Here is a 4713-nt window from a genome sequence, read left to right as displayed (position 1 = left end):
AGCCGCCTTCGCTCCGTTATATATGGTAGACGCCTAACCAGAGACAGCACATGGCCATAGCTCTTAATAACTACAATTGTTCCGTTCCTCCAATTAATGGAAAATCTGTTCTCACCCGATGGATTCACCTTCGTGGTGTCTTCATATCTTTCTGTAGATGGCACACGAATCGACTTTAGCAATGATGCTTTCTATTGCAGTCTTGCTTGCTTTCTAATAATGGAGGCAAATGCTTAATCAATACCGAAAACAAACAAAACAACGATGCCGTGGTAACAGAAACACTTTTCTCCCTAGTTTTGACAGGAGCAAAAAAAGATAGTTTCACAGATAAGGTGTTCATGGCATCTATATCGCCTGTGTGGAATATCATATAGCTTAAAATGGTATCTATATAGAATCGATCGTTTGGGATAGCATTACTATAATATACGCTCACATTATTGAGTAATTACTTCGAACATTTTCCCATCAATCATTCTGTATAATATAGATACCTTATCACGAATTCCATCTAAATTTGGCCACATTGTACGCATGCATAGGGTAGAGAAAGAAATATCACTTTGGACAGAAATATGTTTTAAACTAGCTTGTTGTCATTAGAAAGAATCGTTCAAAGATCTTATGTTTGCATCGTGATTGAAACTGAGTTATTTTACTTACTTTTATTGAATAAAATCAAGTAATAACTGGCCCTTACCCCTTTTACAGAAAAGGTGTCCAACCCTAACTAATAAATCTTCGATAGCGTTTAGAACACTTTTCGGCAAAATAGAGCATTTCTGTCTTATTTAAAAAAATATTAACAATATAGCTCTTATTTGAAATTCGGGTACTTTTTCATTAATAAAATGGGATTTCGCTGTACGACCCTATAAACGGGAACGCGTCCCTTTAAACTATTGTCTTGTGGCGGATCCGTGGTCTAGTGGTTACACACTTGACTGTCAATCCGGTGGTCGATGGTTCGATTCCCCGCCGTACAGCTATAAAAATATACTTATCGCCTTCCGGGAGGAACGTTAAATGGGGGTCTTGCGTAATATTGTAATACACTGGTGCGCGTTAAAGAACCAGGGTAGCTCTTGCCATAGTCACATTCTGTCTGTGCACTATGCTCCAATAACATTAAATGACCATTCTTATCGGACCACTCGCCGAATGGGCCTAAATGCCCGAGTGTGAGCATAAATTAGTTTACATACACACACTTAATCGGTTTTAAAGTATTTTTTGAAACTATATATAACACAAGAACACACCCCTCATGTATTGTTTATCTCATTATTATTGAATAGCATGCTGATCTAACTATTATTTTTACCTGACACTACAGTAAGACATTTTTAAAGCAACTTTTTAAATGAAACTTGGCACAAACCTTCTCAGAATAATTACGCACATGTTTAGCAAATAAAACATAACTCTAGCATTTATATCATTGAGTACAAAAATTGTGTAAAAACGACCTCAGAAACGCTTAAATCGCTTTTGATATTTAAATCAGACAATATGAAAAAATTAAATTCACACTGCTTTCTCAGACAGTCTTCATGACCTTGTTTACAAAATAATCGCCGTTTATCTGTTTTAAGACATTTCTTGTTCATCGTTATATTACATCTCCGACTCGAATGGCGAAATTCTTCAGACAATACCCCCGTTCAAGACATTATCATTTTACAACCAACAACTCGCTTTACGGAGTCTGTGAGCTAACATTATCGTCTGCTTCAGCATTAATTAAATGTCTCAAACATCATGAATGTCATTCAAACATCACAAACAGCTGATGGTAATTGAAACTAACATTTATTTTGTTACGTAAATCAAAATCCATGAATGTAAAGATAGCCATATACATCAGACGAACCCGACTGTTCGAGTTGCGAGATGATTTGACACCTTCGGAAGCCAGATCATGAATTATGGACGAGAGATAATTAAATGGCAATATCTCCATTAGAAGTTATAACGTCCACAAATAAGCATGGAAGCTCTAGACAGGTACCCTTGTTCTCTTTTCTCCAAAAAGTAACGTAGGGTACCAGTCCAGGAAACTCTGTAACGTTGCGTTGTAACTAGTTTGCACATTACATATTACTAATTGCATTGTACCTTTTATATTTGTAATCAAGAAATATAAGAGGTATAATGCAATTAGTAATGTGCAAATTAGTTACGAGTTTTTTTTTATTATATGCCACTAGTTGATTCAGGGGGAGGGGGGGGGGGCACCCTTAAAACCATCCAAATTTACTTCTTATGTCAATATCAGAGAAAAACGTTGTCGTTAATCATGTTGTTAACTTTAACTAAGTTCTGGGCAATCGTCCCATTGTTCTAATACCATGACCATGATAACTTCCCTTAAAGGACTATTATAGCGATAGTTTCGAAGTATAATTTAAACCAAAATTTGAAAAATGTGGATAGCATGAAAGGTAAGAATGTTAAAAATAATAAATTAAGTATAGAAATAAAACGATGAAACAAAAGATCAGAAACAAAAGGCTTCAAAATTCAGTTGCAAGCACGCGTCGAAGCTCTGGGTGTAACAATGGTAAATCGCCATCTGAAATTTAAATAAAAGATCTATTTATTTATTTTGTTTTTGAAAATGGGACATTAAATGAAGAAACGTAATTGGAAAGTGTTAGTATTTAAAAGGTTAAAAGGAACATCCCCCGTTAATATAACTTGTATTGGTGTTTATGAAACAAATAAATAAACAAACTAAAACAGATACAGTATTTAAAAACAAATTGTACATGAAATTGATTTTTTTATCACACACTAAATAGACGTTTAAAAACACTTAGTAAAATATGCTATCTCCGGCGTGCTTCCGGTATTGAAATTAGGACATAAAAAGTGAAAACAACCTCGGATGTATGCCGGTACATCAGTAGAAGTAGTTCGAAATTTTTTGAATTATAATATTAATTAAATTGTATTTATTAATCTAAGTTTAAATTGATTGTCAGTAACGTGTATTATCGCAAACATAATTAAGATTCCCAAGAATTAAGTCATTAAGTTTAACTGCTAAATTAAATTACTACGCGATCTACTTGCAGTGGACGTAAAGTTTAACGATTTCTGACATTGTAAAGCGTCCTTATACATCCGAGGTTGTTTTCGATAAAAATAGCCGATGAGTTCCGAATATATGATTAGAAGTCACGGCAATAACACCTTCTGCATTGTAATTTTACCTTTACCATTATGAGCAATGATTGAAATAAGCAATTACGCATTCGGTTGAACGGTTGTATAAATACAAAAGTACCTTCACGGTTCAGTGCGTGAAATCGGACTATTTTAATAGTAGCCTTAATTATTATTAACATACGATGAATATTCTTCATGTTTGAGAAGCTATCCAATGTGAAACAAGTAAGTGCAAGATAAACCTACTGGGGCAAGTTGTTTGTATGTAGTAATATCAGGAAAGTGTGACAATTTCGTTAAACCATACTATTTACATTGACACACATCCCTCGCTCGTTCTTTATTTTCCTTAGAGATATTGAGTATTTTTAAATATGAATTCTAAAACACAAACCACATCCTAATGCAGAAGCCATGTACTTGTGTGTTTTGCTTTAAAAAATGTTCATTTCTTGGGAAAAAATAAGTGAAAAATACATCCGGCTGTCACATTTCCGAAAAATACATCAAATTAATGTTAATACATAGTATATATGTACACTTTGTTATAATGTTATTCGACAGAGTATGGTATTATGTTGTGTGGGAACAGGAGTACCAGGAGGAAATCCTCTTGTCCGGCTTGGCGACCACAAATCATACGCACATGCGACCAGGCCGAGAATCGAGCCCGGGTCGCCTAGGTGAGAAGCGAATGCTCAAACAACTGCGCTTACCGGACATTCTATGATGAGCTATCGGTAGCCACCTTGACTGATCTCCCGCCGTTGTAAATAGGTCGATTTTGAGGCTCCAGATAGCTACTGGAAGTAAGCATTCTACTGGATGGATGCCCCTTCCGCCCTCTGTAGATCCTGTAGGCCAGTGAAATCAGCTTACCAAACTTAAGTCAGTACGGAGTCACCTATATGTTTGACCCTGAGATGAATCGATTAACCTTTGCTGCTCAAGTGTATGCTAATTATTTGATATGATAAATTATTTATGTTTGACCGACCTTCTTGGTAATGAATGCCATTGCAATCTTATTCTACGGAAATTCGATAATAAATCCCACAGGGATGTAATTTATTTTTACTACTGAAGTTAGCGCTGAATTACGTTAATATAAAAAGTACTAATTCGGGCCATATCTTACGTGATTCTCTCCTTGTGCTTCCATATAAAGTGTACTTGGAAGAATACATAATAAACTAGTGAGAGTATATCTTGCTCTAAATATGCTTATTATAAATAATGGTTTTAGATATAATTACATAATACTATTAATAATTACAGATGGCTTCATTTGCCGGATGTTTGCATATGAAGGTATGAAAAATCCCTTCAAATTAATAATATTCAATATAAAGACATATGAAACAATACTAATTATGTAATGAATAATGAAAAATGTTAAATACAAGCATCATTCTAGATTCCAAACCTTTTCCGACAGACACCCATAATGGCGTTTCTTTAACAAGAAGTGATATGTAACTTAATAAATATAATGTTTTAATCATTAATATGTTAAGTCAGATTTGAAGTCTTCAC

This window comes from Mya arenaria, chromosome 5 (assembly GCF_026914265.1).
Source record: "Mya arenaria isolate MELC-2E11 chromosome 5, ASM2691426v1".
Taxonomy (NCBI): domain Eukaryota; kingdom Metazoa; phylum Mollusca; class Bivalvia; order Myida; family Myidae; genus Mya; species Mya arenaria.
The sequence above is the reverse complement of the archived record's forward strand: the minus strand, read 5'-3'. Positions refer to the sequence as shown.